Source organism: Chenopodium album, chromosome 13, assembly GCF_948465745.1.
Source record: "Chenopodium album chromosome 13, dcCheAlbu1.1, whole genome shotgun sequence".
Lineage (NCBI taxonomy): Eukaryota > Viridiplantae > Streptophyta > Magnoliopsida > Caryophyllales > Amaranthaceae > Chenopodium > Chenopodium album.
In genome coordinates this window covers 16,610,560-16,628,177 of record NC_137846.1, presented here as the reverse complement: position 1 = coordinate 16,628,177, position 17,618 = coordinate 16,610,560, and the positions used below count along the sequence as shown (strand labels likewise).

General features: G+C 34.8%; 1 long non-coding RNA gene across 1 annotated transcript; it reads left to right on the top strand.

Moving 5' to 3' along the window:
* The first annotated feature begins 7,395 nt into the window (after positions 1–7,395).
* Positions 7,396–16,147, top strand: LOC145574655 (uncharacterized). Its single transcript, XR_014098120.1, has 2 exons — positions 7,396–15,219; positions 15,783–16,147. It is a non-coding gene; the product is annotated as an uncharacterized LOC145574655 (long non-coding RNA).
* The last annotated feature ends 1,471 nt before the right edge of the window (positions 16,148–17,618 follow it).

Sequence of the window (17,618 nt, the reverse complement as noted above, 5' to 3'; positions counted from 1 at the left end):
TTTTAAAAAAATTCATCAAATGCTATACAGTTTTCACAATTCACCAAATGCCACCGAGTTTTTAAAAAATTCACCGAGTTCCATTAATGACTAAAGACCGTTAACTCAATTAGTCATTAAGATTAAATCATGACACATGTTATGATATGATTAGTTCATTTTAATCATTTATTTTAATAAATAAAAATAACATTTTTCTCAATTTTTGTGAAAAAATTACTCGGGTAAAGTTTTGGGAGTCATTTGGAATTCTTTATGTGTTCAAATTAAGCTCGAAATTTGTAAAATAATAACATAAATACCCCATTTTGTGTGTCGAAATATATCTTGATTAGCGTGTTATTTTTATAAACCATGAAAATTGATCGGGTAAGATTTTAGGGGTCATTTTGGCTCTCTATGGGTTTAAATTAAGCTTAAAATTAGAAAGAAAAAAAGGTAAATGCCCCGTTTGCCCGTTTTGTATGTCGAGAAATATCTCAATTTGCGTGTCGTTTTTTTAACTACTTAAATTGTCCAGGTAAGGTTTTAGTGGTCATTTGGGTACTTTATGGATCCAATAAGATCGGAATTGACAAAAAAAAAATGTAAATGCCCTGTTTTGCATATTAAGATCGTAATTTATCACCATAAAAAATTGCGGCATTACGTTAACTTTTTGTCAAATATGAGTTTAAATTAGATTCTTAAAGAGTGAAAATGACCCTCAAAATCTTAGCAAATCAATTTTCATGGTTAAAAAATAACAACACGTCAATCGAAATATTTTTCGACATACAAAACGGGGCATTTACATTTTTTTTTTTGTAAATTTCGAGCTTAATTTGAATCCATAAAGGATTAAAATGACACCCAAAACTTTATCTAAGTAATTTTTGTCACTAAAATCGAGAAAAATTATTAATTAAAATAAATGATTAAAAAACCGATCATATCATGACACGTGTCTTGATTAAATCATATATATTAGCATAATTTGGGTTTAAAAGAAATCATGTGATATTAATAATAAAAAATACTATTATTATTATTTTTTTTTTGAAACAAATTATTATTATTATTATTATTATTATTATTATTATTATTATTATTATTATGCAATTTCATCACCTTTTTACTATACTCATACAGTCTAGCCATTGTTTATGCAATTTCATCACCTTTTTTTTTTGCTATACTCACACAGTATAGCCATCAAATCTTGGGTGAAAAATATCCAAATGGACATGTATGTTGAAGTGATACCTACACTACTTACTACTTACTACTTACTACCACTCCTCTCGTAATCTTACTATGAGCACAACAATATAATACTCTTACAATAGAAAATTAGTGGTGTAATCATTCATTTTTTTAATCATTAAGGTTCCACAAATTCCACTAAAATTTTAAACAAGCTATATCCAATTGTAAATTTGGTTTTCATAGTTGATAGTTCCATTACTTCCATATGATTCTTGTACATAAAATGATTAAAAAAATTAAAATCAACTTTTAACTCTTTCCACCGGCTTTTGAATTGTTGTTGACTAATGTGACACTTTTATAAAGGGGATACAGTTATTAGTTAATGAGTATACTAATTAATGATTAGGCAAAGGATCTATAATATTGTATTGGACATGAGAACCTACTATTAGACCAACAGTGAGCCTAATTAGTTTTTATTTTAATGTAATTTACATTATTGATAGGGAGCGATTTTTTTTCTTTTTCACTGTAGAGGTACAAAGACAAATAAATTATTGTATTTTAAGTATTACTACTAAAGACTTTAACCAACTTTAATTTAATTGATCATACAAAGCAAGATTTTGTTTTTACTTTTTTTTTTTTTTTTTTTGGTTGAAGAAGCAAGACTAATTAATTTATTCTTAATTATTTTGTATCTGGCATCATAAATTTCTTGCTAATACATGGCATGCGAGTATTTGTGTGACAATACTAGAGAGAAAAATATGCTTTCGTTTAACATGCTCTTATCAAATCATTTTGGATTTAGGTCAATAGGGAATGAGTCATCAATGTTAACTATAGACCCTTATAGTCAATTTGGTTCAAAACTAGATCATTTTAGGGTCAAACCGTTTAAATCCAATAATATTAAATTACTATCTTTTTTTTTTTTTTTTTTTTTTTTTTTTTTTTTTTTTGAGAAACTAAATTACTACTCCCTCCGTCCCCTTTTAATAGTCACTTATGTCATTTTTGGTGACCCAAAATGTTAGTCATATTTGCTTTTTTCAAGTACCCTTAATATTATTTTTTTACCAAAATACTATCCCATTTGCAAAAATATTTGTGCAAATTTAACTTTTCCATATAAATTTAACTTTTTCATATATTTTAATTACTTTCTCTCTCTACTTTTTTTGCATACCCAATGTAAATTTACTTTTTCAATGTACTTTTGCTACTTCTTATTTATGTTTATTAATTCTCATGATTTTCTACCAAAAGTGACTATCAAAAGGGAACGGAGGAGTATCTATTTGACCTTGCTAAATCGGTATTAACTTTCTTAATTAAAAACAAAATCAACCAAAAAGTCGCTAGGTTTAAAGATACTTTCTCTGTCCTTTAATATAAAACCTCATTTCCTTTTTGGGTAAATCAAAATACAATGTCTCTTTCTATTTAAAGTTGTGTTTTTTGACATTATTACCCTCTTTTTGATGAGTTGTCATCTTTATTCTTTTACTTTTTTGTACTTTTAATATCAATTTCCAACATTTTTTCTTTCTATCATTTCTAACCCCACATGCACATATATATTTTTAATCATTAATTTTATAGAATTTACAACTTTCTTAATTTCCATGCAAAAATCAAAAGAAGCTTTGTATTGAAGGACGTAGAGAGTAAATCGAAAGGTAATGAGGTATTAATAAAAGTGAAAGTTAAAGGGAAAAAATTAAGAAGAACACCATACTAAAAAAATTTTATAATAGTACCAAAAATAAATGGCATATTCTTGCTTGGAAGATCTAGTGATGATACAAAACACGAGATAGTTGGGTAACAAATACGTGGAATCCAAATTAATAGCTTATTGAGTGACACGTGGAAAAATAATCCAATCAAGACAAGATAACGTTATCATCAAATTAATTTATTTTATAAATTAGTTATCCTTTGAAAATTGAAAATTGGTTGGGTGAAAAAGTACATGGATGACTAGAATATTGGAGAAGATGTTCAAATTAATCACATTGTGCACGTGACGTGGCAAGGAATGAATGAAGGAGAAATAGAATGTAGGAGAAAAAGTGGTGATTGCCCCCCATCTACTCCCTATGGCTTTGGTGGTGGGTTTGGGGCCATGCAATAACAATAACAACAATAGAATGGGAAGAAAAGAGGGGAAAAGGTGACCAATATGGGGCCCCTTTAGTGATGATGAGGTACAAAGTGCATTATGGAACCATGAATTTCTCTAATTATGCACTCATTAAAATAGGTCCATATACGTGTATTGGTTTGTGCCTAGTCTTGCCCCCCTTTCTTCATGTTATTTGTCGTTTTTCGAGTGTTTTTATTATGACTATTGTTTCAGTTAAAAAATATTGTCAAGATTTTAACCTTTTGATTATGGGTTGGAGAGACCGGAGTCGAGCTTGGTCCAATTGGGAATTGAGCTCTTTCCTCATGTTATTTGTTGTTTTTCGAGTCGAGTATCAAGTTTTTATTATGACTATTGTTTCGGTTAAAAAATGCTGTCAAGATTTTGACCTTTTGATTATGGGCTGGAGAGACTGGAGTCGAGCTTGGTCCAATTGGGAATTGAGCTCTTTCCTCATGTTATTTGTTGTTTTTCGAGTCGAGTATGAAGTTTCTATTATGACTATTGTTTCGGTTAAAAAATATTGTCAAGATTTTGACCTTTTGATTATGGGCTGGAGTCGAGCTTGGTCCAATTGGGAATTGAGCTCTTTCCTCATGTTATTTGTTGTTTTTTGAGTCGAGTATCAAGTTTTTATTATGACTATTGTTTCGGTTAAAAAATATTGTCAAGATTTTGACCTTTTGATTATGGGCTGGAGTCGAGCTTGGTCCAATTGGAAATTGAGCCAACAATACATGCAAAGCAAAAACACGATAATTGGCCTATGAGGTGCGTCCTAGAAAACCTCGTTGATGTCTACGACTCTAAGCTAGTACACGAAGCAAATACTAGAGTGAGTATTGAATGCTTTGAAGTACAATTTGTGCTTGAAGCTATTTATGTACTTATGGGGTAGTAAATAGTGTAGACCCAAAGCCAAATGGGTTGACATTGAACGTATGGACTAAGGTTGTTGGTAATGGACTTAAGCATGAAAATGCTTAATAGACTGATTGTGGCCCATTTAAGTAACAAGCCTAAGTTTGATAATTAGTTAATTACTAATGCCTACACCCAGTGTAGGTAAATATACCTATACCCCCTCCCCCCCCACCCCCCCACCACCAATTTATCTCCCTCCCAAATAAATATAGATTATATGTATATTACCATTGTTATCTTCTAAAAATCTTCATTTTATGATTTCTCTCCCCCAAAAACCATCATCTTTTTTATTTTTTTCCTAAAAAATTTCATCATATCTATTTTCTCTCTCCAAAAACCTTCATCCTTAATTTTCTCTCTCTAAACACCTTCCTATTCTTCATCATAGAAATTTAATCATCATCTATTCATGTCACTTCTTATGGGGGCTTCATTGTTGATACAAATCATTAATGAGGTACTAATTTATCTCTCCCTTTTTCATTTCATTGATTTGATATAATTGTTAAATATTGATTTGATTACTCTAATTTTTTTTCCCCCCAAATTGATTGTCAAATATTAGAAAAAAATTTAATATATTAATTGAATTATATCAATATTTGATATACTCTTGTGTTGAATTAGTTTATGGTGTGTTATTATATTATATAATTATTAAACATAAAAAATTGAAAACAGAGTGTTGTCTAAATTTTCTGTATAGTTTGATCTATTTTGTCAGATTATTGACATGTAAATTTAGTTTAGTGTGAAAAATAATTGTTGAAGAATGTTCACTTTCGTTATAATAGATGTTCATTAGCGTATTAGTAAATGATCATTCGCATATTAATATACGATCGTTAAATTTTTGACGTATGTTCATATTATTGTCATCTCCATCAAATTTTTTCTCCGTAATTAAAGATTTTGAGCAAGAATTTTTGACTTCTTACACTTTTTTGTGGAAGTAAGTGAGTCTTATAATTGTAGTTGAATTATGTTATTGTTTGATATTCTCTCATTTTGTGTTAAGGCATGATTTTATATTATTAATTGTTGGCCTAAAATTTTAAAAATTGTGTACAACTTGTTCTAGTTCTTATGATTATTATGACTAATAATGGAATTTTTTTTTATATCATTCATTCTCATATTGATAAATGCTCAATAATGACCTATATATATATATATATATATATATATCATTCACAAATTAATTGGTGATCATTCGAATTTTTATGAATGTTCAATTGGATTGTTATATAAGTACATTCTCATGTTGAAAAATAGTCACTTAGATTTAAATTCACGTTCATTTCATTCTCTTATTTAGAAATGCTCATGAGTCTCATTTGGATATTGATACTACATGCATGAAAATTGTTTATTGATAGATGTTTATTCAAATATTAATACATAAATTGTTCATCCTTGCTTGGATGTATGTATATCACATAATTATATAAGGAAAATTTGAATTTTGGTACCTCGAAAATGACCCTAATTGAATTTTCGCACCCGTTTAAAACTTCTTCTTTTTTTTTAATTTTATTTTGGCACCCATCAAAGTCACAAAATATAGGTTTTGGTACCTCCGTCCAACTTCCGTTAGTGGGGCTCATTATCTAATTATTTAATAATTTAATTTATTTTAAAAAAGGAAAATACTTAAAAAAAAACCAACCACCCACTGACACCCCTCCCCCCCTCTGTCAGCCATCCTTCCCCCTCCCTATGCCGGTTGCCGGTGCCCAAATATTCCTCCAGCACAGGCGAGCCCACCTCCTCCCTTTCCCTCCTTCGATCTCAGCCTCAACAGCTGCTAAACCACCACACACAGTCGCACATCTGCCCTCCAAAACAACCACCATTCGCCGAAAACAATCCTCCTCCCTCCCCCTGAAACAACCACCCTCCCCTTTTCGCCGCCCCTTGAAACCCTAAAACCCACCTGAAACAACCAACTCGTTTAGGGTTTTTAAACAACCCAGAAAACAGGTGGTTTTCTGGGTTGTTTCAGGTTGGTGTTGCGGGGGATGGCGCAAATTAGAGCTGAACGGGAATTTCGAGTGGTGGTGGTGGTGGCTGGAGTGTGTTCGGCGGATTTAGTGACTGGGCTGCGGTGGTTGCGTGCAAGGGGGGAGTTTTGGTGGCTGTGGTGTGGTGGCGAATTGGAGGTGGCTGCGTACAAGGGGGTAGTTTCGGTGGCGGTGGTGTGGTGGCGAAACGAGGTGGCTGCGTGCGTGGTTGCTACGTGGCTAAGGGGTGGCTGGAAGGTGGCTAAGGGGTGGTTGGAAGGTGGCAGGACCCCACTAACGGAAAACTTAACAGAAGTTGAACGGAGGTACCAAAATCTATATTTTTACATTTGATGGGTACCAAAATAAAAATAAGTTTTAAACGGGTGCGAAAATTCAATTGGGGTCATTTTTGAGGTACCAAAATTCAAAATTTCTTTTATATAATGCTCATGTAAAAATCATAAGAAATAATGAAATTATTTGCCACTGAAATATAGAGTTAGTTTATAATGAAAATGATTTTTGGATAAATGTTCATTTTCATTTTGATAGATGTTCATTATGCTATTAGTATACGATCATTCGCATTCTTACCTTAGATAAGATCAACTAGAGTCCAGTCTTGAGAGAACACTACCCTAGTTTTGTTTATGATAATTCAGATATTAATGAATGTATAATGGGATTTAAACAATTGTTAATTTAGATTTAAATACGTACATGTTCATTCTCATAATGAAAATAGTCACATAGTATAGACACCCAAATGTGTCTCCCCAAAATCAGACCCAGTGATGAATACCTTTCATGTCATTTGATTATCGAACGAAGTGAATGTGTGAAAAGTCTAGTGATGAGGATGTTTTTATTAAAATATTTCTCTTTCTGTTTTTGAAAATATTTCTTTTCTTACTCTATTTATGAAAAATAGTCAGTCCAATTTAGTTTGGTCCATGATGAGGTCCAATAATAGTGTAGTTGGATTGGGCTTGAAAAGAGCTTTCCAACGATATATTATAAGCCCAATTCCGATGAATAATGAGGAAGTTATGGATTATATTAAATTAGGTTCGAAATGATTTTTATATGTGGCCCAATGATCTAGAGGAGGGCCTATTAATTATTATTCCTAAAGTTGTTAGGATTGATTTTAATCTTCTGGAATATTTAGAAGGTTCCTTTTTAATTCTAATAGTATTAGGATTGATAATTATATTTTAAAGAGTTTTATTTGGAATAAAACAAGTGTTTTATGATTTTAATCTGCTTAACACGGAATTTGTTGCTTAAACATATTAAGAAGAGGATTCCGTACAAAAGCGCGTTTTATCCTTTAATTAGCGCCAAACGACAGGTCTGTCGCCTGGCGCTAACATCTGTTGCCTGGCGCTGGTTTTGTCGCCTGGCGACAGATTCCAGTTTTATTCCGAATAGGACTTGATTTGATTTCGGGCTGTTTCTCTATAAATAGGGGTCGTATCTCCCCGTATTTAATCATCCACAATCATCATTCATAATCATTATTCATCTTCTCTCTCATCTCTCTATAGCTAGAAGCTTTCTCTCTCTTCTCTTTCTAAACCTTCCCTCTTACAAAATTCCTCATACACAAGTTCTAGACACACCTAGGCAAGTTCGAAGTTGCCTTCGTCCTATACGTGAAAGGTTGATAATTTCTGAGGGTTTAGTCACAAATTCCTATCTCAATTATTTAATTTAATTGTTTTATTTATTATTTTCCTTGAAGTTACTAACGTGTGTATTTTGTTATAAGAAAGAGATACGAGGCATCGAAGTAAGTACTTTAATTGCTTTATTGATCTTTTGATATAGAAATCATGCTTTGATTATTTTGATTCCTAGTATTATGTTAGGATGCTTTTATTGATTTCTAATATCATGTATATTATTATGATGCTTCCTATTTCTTTCCTAATGTCATGTTAGTATCATGCTTGAAATATTCCCTACAGTTTATTGGCGACTCCACTGGGAAGGATTCCTATTTTAATTCCTAAAATTTATTTTGGCAATAATTTAGAATGAGTGGATGAGACTTGAAAAGTTCTAAGTATTTCATGTGCGTAATTTAGATTAACATTGTGGCATATGCATAAAAAGGTCCGCATTGGAAAGACCATCCGAAATGCGTAAAAAACATAGGATTTTTACACGTAGAAAATTAGGGAAATATCTTTCACAACTAAAGTCGAAATAATGCTACGAAAAAACTTGAAAATTCAAGAACAGAAAGCTGCCGAGGCATGTAGGAATTAGCGCTGAGAAAACAGCGTCAGCGCCAAACAATGGCGCTGTCGCCTGGTGACAGTTTTGTCGTCTGGCGACAGTGCCAGCGTCTAGCGACAGACACTATTTTCTCTCGCCGAATTCTTCCAATACCGAGCCAGAAATCTACCTTCTTGTTTCGACTAGTTTTCTAGTACTGTTTGCTCGGTTTTACTTCCTGATTGAGTTTTTCCCTTTTTTCTGAAACCCATATGTGTTCTACATATGGCCATAACCCTCTGGGGATTCACGCTCCATTTACCCAATCGAACGCTCCTGGCAACGAAGGGTACATCCCAGTTTTTTGAATTCACCAAACCATGGAAGCGAGTTTAACTCGCGGGGTCCCATCCACTCGCGCCAACCCTTCCAAAGGTAAGGCTTTCGCGCGGTGCATCCGGACTCATAACCATGGACCTTCTTTGACTAACCCATATCATGAACTTTAGAGAACTAGAGCCATGGTTAGGTTGCAAACTCATTGCATCATATTGTGACTATATGACTACTTGTGCATCATTTGCTTGTGCATAACCTATATGTGTTTCCACTAACCGTTTGTTTGACTTGTGAATGAGTTTAAATGAACTAATTAATGACTAAAGGACTTTGCTAAATTAATTAATTAATTAATTAATACAAATGATTAAAGTCTTAATAAATTGATTGACTTAGTACGACTTTTAGGCTTGTCCCTTTAGAGTAAAATAATGGAAACAGTCCTACATCAATGTTCCAGTAATGACGCAGAGATCTGGACTGTAGCGCCATGTGCTAGTGATTAGCGCCAGGCGACAATCTTGTCATCTAGCGCTGACCCTTAGCGTCCGGCGACAGTCCTGTCGTCCGACGATAGTTCGGGCCTTTGCTCGAGTCTTCACGATGAGTCTACTTAATCAGTTTAACCAGTTTATTAATGACAGTAGTCATATTTAGTCCTTAATTGAGTCTAAGCACGTAGTCACATGGTCATGACACGAGTCAAACATGTCACCTACACTCACTAGTCTTAGCACACGCTTTGTGTATATGTCATCATGACCACGTCTTAGGTTCATGCATGAGTCGGTTTTTTTGTTATTTGAGTTGGGGATACATTCTATTCCTAATTCTTTCATACCTCTCCATCTACATCGTCTTTCCATTCTCCACACATTTTCTCCATATCACAACCTTCATTCTTCCTACCTCCTTCCATCTACTGCATGTTGAATAGAGTTTGAGTCAAATAATTAACAAAAAAGTATCCATAACTTCCCTTTTCACATCATTGGTCAAAGAGGGAAGGGCGCTTAATCAAGGACAACACCTTTGTTCAAATACTACTTTTTGACAAACTTGTTAGTCGGAAAAAGCTAAGAAGATAATGGCGTCTCAAGAAGAAGTTAACGAGCTTAGGAAGGACTTGGCCAACTTAACTGAATTGATGAAGAGTATAGCTCTTCAAGTCAATGACCCTGTGAAGCAACAACAAGTGGAGCTCATGCAAGAAAGCTTGAGCAAACTCTTCAATGACTATAGATTCCAAGGCATTAGCTCACAAGGGGTCTTAGTGGACAGGGAGCTTCTTCCGCAGAAGTTTAATGCCAATGACATCCCTAAGTTCAAGTCAACAGACAATCCTTATTTCCACCTAAGGGCCTTTGAAACCATAATGAACATTAAGGGAACTGATAGGAAGGTTTTTCATTCTTTGTTCTCACTATCTCTTGAAATTGTTTGTCAACAATGGTTCTTTTCCTTTGACAAAGAAAAAACCTCTACTTAGGACGGAATAGTAAACGCTTTCATTGATAGATACAAATGTAACATTAAAGTTGAAGCGGACCATAGACAACTTGAGATGCTAAAGCAAAAAGAAAACAAAGGGTTCACCTCTTTCTTTAACTAGTGGAGGGAAACTTCCGCTAAAATGGTAGAGATCCCCACTGAAAAGGAGTCTGTAAGGATGTTCATCAAGAACCTTCAAGACAAGTATTCAAAGCATTTGAAATATCAACATAATTTGAAAACTTTCAAGGCCGTCTACGACATAGGTATTGAAATCGAAGATGACCTTGCGAAACAAAAAGCTACTAACAATAATAACAACAGTGGCTGGAAAGGAAAGAAGAACGACAATCCTTCTTCTTCCGAAAACACCCACTCTGGTAACAATGTTAGTACCTTTGACCTAAATGATGTCTTAGCTAAGGATAATCAAGGATCTAAAAAGAAACCAAAAAGAGAGTTCACGCCCATTGGAATGACTTATGATGCTGCTTTCGATCATCTCCATGATCGAGGATTAATCAAACCTATTGGCCCCACTGAATATCCAACGCCAGAAAGGCGATCTTCAAGATGGAATCCTAACTCTTATTGCAAGTACCATGCGAGCTTCAACGACAAGATCTCATGACCTCTTTTATTTTTTCTATCCCCAAATAAGTCTAGCATAGGCACCCTTTGTTTTCCTTAGATTCTACTTTGTAGGTTTTTTCTTCTCCCTTTAATAAAATGAGCATTTATTTTCTTGTATATGATTATCGCATTGCATTGCATTAAAAAAAAAAATAATCCATGTCGAACTAAGCACAAGGTATACCAATGATTCGAGGCACCCCTTGTAGCCTATCATATTACCTTTCACCTTTCAAATATACAATCCTTTCTTGATAAACCACTTTGAGCCTCGTCTAATGATAGACCTTTCTTTCTTCAACCCACATCTACCTAGCCTTGGGATGGGATGTGTACAATTTATGCAATTTTCAAAGAATAAAATCTTGAGTGTTTTATAAAAAATTTCAAAAGAATAAAATCGCAATAAAATTGTGCAAAAGGGCAAGTGTTCCAATGTCTTTGATATGAATATATCTTTGATAAGAACACGTCTCAGATTGCGTCTCTTATCGAGTGCTCGGTACCGCGCCAGAGAAACATGAATGCCAAGTGAGTGATAGACCGCATGATCGAGATTGCCCACACTTGTCAAAATAAAAAAAATGCAAAAGCAAAAAGAGAGCAAAATAATAAACAAAAAGAGTTCAAGAGTGAGAAACCTCAAGCATAATAATATAAAGATATCAAAAGCAAAATTGCACACCTTGGGGGCTTATCTAAGGTCTTGAGCCTTTATCCCCTTCTTCTTCAAACCTTTATTCTAACCACGTTACAACCCTTAAAAGACCTCTTTGAGGTATACACACACTTGTGCGAGGTTCGGCTAGAGCTACGTTCGGCCTGATTCCTAACGGATACGTAGGCAATCTCACATTGAGGTGCGGCCGAATTAAAAATGCATTCATATTCACATTCATGCATGATCATATCAAGGGATTTCCAATGCTCATCCCTATCCATTTAGAGCTATACTTGGGGGCTTGATCCCTACATTGTTAGCTTACCTAGCCTAAGAGTCACCATCATTTGACTCTTCTCAAAATATTTTTCCATACACTTAGCCTTTGCAGCCTAGCTTTAGTGTCACTTTCACACACATCACTGATATATAGACAAATAATCCTTCCCTTAGGAACCTTTTGTCATGAAATCTCAACACGACGTTGAAGCATGCCTCGTCATCTTAGAGTCCTTCATCACTCATATCAAAATCACCCATCATTGCATCACAAAGTATGAAGTGCTTAGCCTCCGTGCCTAAGTTACCTAAATACTTGCATCATCGAGTCAACAATTCAAATAGCCTAGGATGAATTAATCCTTTCACTATGAGATACAACGTGGACGCATAAATTTGACTAAACTTGTTCAACATGCATCATCAAACACTTCACTTCTTCCCTTTTGTGTCTTTCTTTTTCAGGAGAAAGTCGGAACCCTCCACAAAAATGACGGAAATTTTTGTTTTTCTGCGTTTTCGAGACGAATGCATACACGACTCATGTACACATTGAGTCATGTCGTGTTATCACATTGAGTTAAGTCTACGCACACGAGTCGATTTGAGTACATCAAGTTACACGTCGAGTCAGGCAATAGCATTAAGTCACACAAAGTCAACCTTAAAAGACATGAGCAAAGTCCTATAGTCCAAAATATAAATGCAGGCACACTAAGTCCCAGACGGACAGATGATCTTTACAAAAATTTTAAAGCAAAAGGACACAAACAACTTAGCAAATCAACTAGAGTCAAATGGTCATATTGATTGATTGGGTTCCTTGGTACGCTAGTTAGCCCCTATAAGAAAATTGACATGATTAATAGTCGGCTCGATTACAATCGCAATCAGTGATCGGCTTGACGACGATCATCTCACTTAGCTTAAGTGCCTAATCATTGGCTCATCGCAAGCACCAAAATAATGGTTCACAAAGAAGCACATCACCAAAACGACAATATTTCCAAGAGTGAATTGTCGAGCATCATTCTTCAACGACAATTTTTCCAAGATTGGATTGTCATCTCAAACTAGCAATGTTTCCAAGCATTGATTGTCGTGCTCCTTCTTTGTGGCAAGTTTTTCCAAGTTCGGATTGTCATACATTCATCAAACCCTTGGCAATATTTCCGAGATTGGATTGTCATGCATCAAGTTCCCTATGGCAAAATTTCCCAAAGGATTGTCATAGGTCTCTATTCATCTTAACGTTCGGCAAAGGTTCCCCAGCGTGGAGTGTCATTCATTTCAGTAGTGGGCCGATTTTCCAAAAGGGATTGCCGATCGACTCTTTTTTTGCAAATGTTCCAAGACACGGATTGTCAATTGTGGCAATATTTTCCCAAAAGGATTGTCGCATAATATTGGCAAATTTCCAAGGTGGATTGCTTTTAAGAGTTATATTCCAAAATGTGGATTTTCGATCGTAGCAAGGTTCTTATGACAGATTGTTACGAGGCATTGGCAACTTTTCCCAAAATTGGAGATACGGATTGTCGCTTCATCGTGGAAACATTTTCTAGGATGGATTGTTACGTGGCATTGACAACTTTCCCTAAATCGGATTGTCATACATCATTTAAGAGTTGTGTTGGCAACTATTCCTAAAGAAGAAAGGATTGTCATCACCCCCAAGGCATCAACAGCAGCGAAGCGCGACCACAGCATCAACATCAGCGAAACTGAGGATGACATCAAGCGGAGTTGTCTTCGACGGCGTTCCCTAAGATGAGGAAGGTTGTCAGAAAACAGGAGGTGACTTCAAGAGAAGTTATCTTCGATCGTGTTCCCAAGGATGTGGAAGGTTGTCGGACAACTGAGGATGGCTTCGAGCAGAGTTATCTTCGACGGCGTTCCCTAGGATGAGGAAGGTTGTCAGAAAACAGGAGGTGACTTCTAGCGAAGTTATCTTCGATCGTGTTCCCTAAGATGTGGAAGATGGTTATAAAACAGTGGAAATTGAAGGTAGTTGCAAGCGTAGCAGTCTTCAGACGATATCTCCTAGCTTGAGGAAAATCGTCAAACAAAATTGGATACTCCAGAGACGTGTGCTCGACAAAGCAAGATACACGTTTCTTAACTTTTTTATCTGTTTTAACTAATGCTAGTTTGCAGGTATCGGCGTTACAAGAATGATTTAGGATCGTAGAACGTTCTGAATCATTCTCCGTCCCTATCGCTACTTTGACTTTCGTTTTCAAAACTTGCGTTTCTCCAAACTCAGTCAAAGTAGGGGCTTCTGTAGACACCCAAATTTGTCTCCGCAAAACCAGACCCAGTTATGACTACCTTTCATGTCATTTGATTATCGAACGAAGTGAAGGTGTGAAATGTCTAGTGATGAGGATGTTTTTATTAAAATATTTCTCTTTCTGTTTTTGAAAATATTTATTTTCTTACTCTATTTAAGAAAAATAGTCAGTCCAATTTGGTTTGGTCCATGATGAGGGTCCAATAATAGTGTAGTTGGATTGGGCTTGAAAAGTGCTTTCCAACGATATATTATAAGCCCAATTCCGATGAATAATGAGGAAGTTATGGATTATATTAAATTGGGTTCGAAATGATTTTTATATGTGGCTCAATGATCTAGAGGAGGGCCTATTAATTATTATTCCTAAAGTTGTTAGGATTGATTTTAATCTTCTGGAATATTTAGAAGGTTCCTTTTTAATTCTAATAGTATTAGGATTGATAATTATATTTTAAAGAGTTTTATTTGGAATAAAACAAGTATTTTATGATAAACCTGATTTTCTGCTTAACACGGAATTTGTTGCTTAATCATATTAAGAAGAGGATTCCGTACAAAAGCGCGTTTTATCCTTTCATTAGCGCCAAACGACAGGTCTGTCGCCTGGCGCTGGTCTTGTCGCCTAGCGACAGATTCCAGTTTTATTCCGAATATGACTTGATTTGATTCCGGGCTGTTTTTCTATAAATAGGGGTCGTATCTCCCCGTTTTTAATCATCCACAATCATCATTCATAATCATTATTCATCATCTCTCTCATCTCTCTATAGCTAGAAGCTTTCTCTCTCTTCTCTTTCTAAACCTTCTCTCTTACAAAATTCCTCATACATAAGTTCTAGACACACCTAGCCAAGTTCGAAGTTGCCTTCGCCCTAGACGTGAGAGGTTGATAATTTTTGAGGGTTTGGTCACAAATTCCTATCTCAATTATTTAATTTAATTGTTTTATTTATTATTTTCCTTGAAGTTACTAATGTGTGTATTTTGTTATAAGAAAGAGATACGAGGCATCGAAGTAAGTACTTTAATTGCTTTATTGATCTTTTGATATAGAAATCATGCTTTGATTATTTTGATTCCTAGTATCATGTTAGGATGCTTTTATTGATTTCTAATATCATGTATATTATTATGATGCTTCCTATTTCTTTCCTAATGTCATGTTAGTATCATGCTTGAAATATTCCCTACACATAGACTATAATAATACATGTTCAACTTCATATTAAATTAATATATACATACATTTTAACTTTAATATTGACAAGTGTTTATTCGAATATTGATGCATAGATGTTCATTTGGATATGTGTATATTCACACATATATTAATGTATATTTACACATATATTAATGTATGTTCATTCACAAATCATAAAATGTTCAAAAGTCATCACAGGTTATTCATTCATCGTAGAAAATGTATTATTAATTTATTACTTTACAGTGTGTCCATTTTTGAATTTGTTATTGTTATTCATTCGTAAATGTTCAATTTTGAATCCTTACACGTACTTTTGTTTGGAATGTGTTCATGGTTATTATTTTTTTTGAAAAACGTGATATCTTATTGCACAGGATAATCAAGCAAGGAAGTTGAAGGCGGCAAATATATTGTGCTCATCGGATTATATTTTTCATGGAAAACACACAAATTTCATATGATTAGAGGTGCAACAAGGAGGATATATCTATATAGACACTTTATTATACCAAATGTAACAATTAATAATGTTCATTTAACAAGACACATGTGTACATTTAGGATTGAATGGTTCACTTTCATGTTTATGAAGCAATTATTACATAAAATAGAATAGAAATGTGTTATTATTGTAATTAAATTAAATTTATTTTGTATTGGAGATTATTTTTTTAACAACATTTTATTTAAATAAATAGAATTCTTAGATGTATGTATTTGCATACAACTTATTATATTACTTACACAATTACACATAGATCTTGAAATGAATATTTGATGATATAAAAAAGAACATATGTTGAAACATATAAAAAAAAAAAAACAAAAATGAACGTTTGATGATGTAATACTTCTTATAATAAAAATGATTTGGGTGCAGTAATCATTATAATAAACTTGTTCTCAGGTTTATTTATAATAAATTCTAAAAATACAATTCAGAAAAATACGAAGTATTAATTAGAATAAAAAACTCCTTGCTAAAAAATGAACATTTAATAATACAAAAATGAACATTTACCAATACAAAAATGAACATGTTATAAAAATTTACAGGAAATTCAAATGAAAAGGGAAGGGTGGGACACACGCAGAGGATGTGGGGGGGGGGGGGAGGTGTAGACAGTGTTCCCTACCCCGGGGTGTAGGTAAAAATTTGTAGACTATTAGTTGTTCTTTTATGGTATTCAAGGATGTTCTTGACTTCAACATACTAAATCTTATCTAATATGATTATATGATTGATATTTGCCCATCATGCTCAAACTATATACGTAGTATGTGTTAATGGTGAGTACATAACATGACGTACGTTGTAGGTCTTGTTTAGGGAATTTTTACCCTAGACAAATGGACCAATGAGGAAGTGCCACGTGTCAGAGGCTGGCAGGTCATCCTTGGCCAATCTCCAGCTGACACGTGGCCTCTCCAGATATTCTCGTAGAATCGCGGCCTTCAAGGGCCCAATTCCCCAAAATCCGCTATTTGGCGGCGTAGCCCATCAGTCCTAGGTCAGAATGACCTAGGGAGGGGCACTTTTCCCAATGACCCTATAAATAGGGAGATATTCCCCAAAATTGGGGGACATTCAGAAATTTACTATCATTTATTACATCCTACTTTCTCTCTCATCAGAGAACCCCTGAGCTTGGAATCCAAGCAGATCCCCACCTAAATTTCCGCACTTTTTACTCTCCTTCAAGTTACTAACTTGAGCGTTGGAGGCGGAGCACCACCCAACCGGTGTCTTCATTGTTTTTGCAGGTACAGAGCCAGCAGGACCAGTCTTCGAGTTGTAACTCTCCCAAGGGACAAAAACACCCAAAACATTTGGCGCCGTCTGTGGGGAGAGTACCTCAAGATGGTTCAAAATTCTGTACCAATTCTTAACTCTACTTCTCTACGTCCGGTTACTCAAGCGGGTAACCAAGAGGACTTGCAGCCGGTTATTCAACCGGAAGGTTTTGAAATCCCTCAACCTCCGCCTCAGCCTCAGCCAGAGGTATTCACTAAGGAGGAGGAAGAAGAAGACAATGATGTGGAGACCTACATAACCAAAGATGGCTCCCTCATCTCTAAATCCATTCGTTCCAGAGATCAACTGGAGCGAAATCTAGACCAGGCGGGTCCAAGCAGACGGCCCACTGGGAGGTCAGACGGGGAAACCCGGAAGACCAGAGGAGAGGCTCCAATCACCCGAAACGAGCTCA